Here is a 364-nt window from a genome sequence, read left to right as displayed (position 1 = left end):
GTTAACTAAGTTATTGATGTATTTGACAAAATAAAAATGTACGGAATTTTGGGAGTATACAATTTTAAAAACGTATGGTATACAATTTCAATTTATGGAATTTTGGGTATTCAATTTTAAAATCTACATCAACTTTAAAAACATTTGGTATACAGTTTCAATTTATACCACTAAATTTTAGAAATTATATCAAAATTTAAATCCTAAACTAATAATTGTATCAATGTAAACCATGAAACTTTTTGGGTTATATTAATTTAAAACCTTCGGTCGTATCAATTTAAACTCTAAACTTTCATAATTATTTCAATTTAAATCCTAAACTTTCAAAATTATATCAATTTACACATTTCTTCAGATTTAG

Source organism: Benincasa hispida, chromosome 8 (assembly GCF_009727055.1).
Source record: "Benincasa hispida cultivar B227 chromosome 8, ASM972705v1, whole genome shotgun sequence".
Taxonomy (NCBI): domain Eukaryota; kingdom Viridiplantae; phylum Streptophyta; class Magnoliopsida; order Cucurbitales; family Cucurbitaceae; genus Benincasa; species Benincasa hispida.
This window is presented reverse-complemented; position numbering follows the sequence as displayed.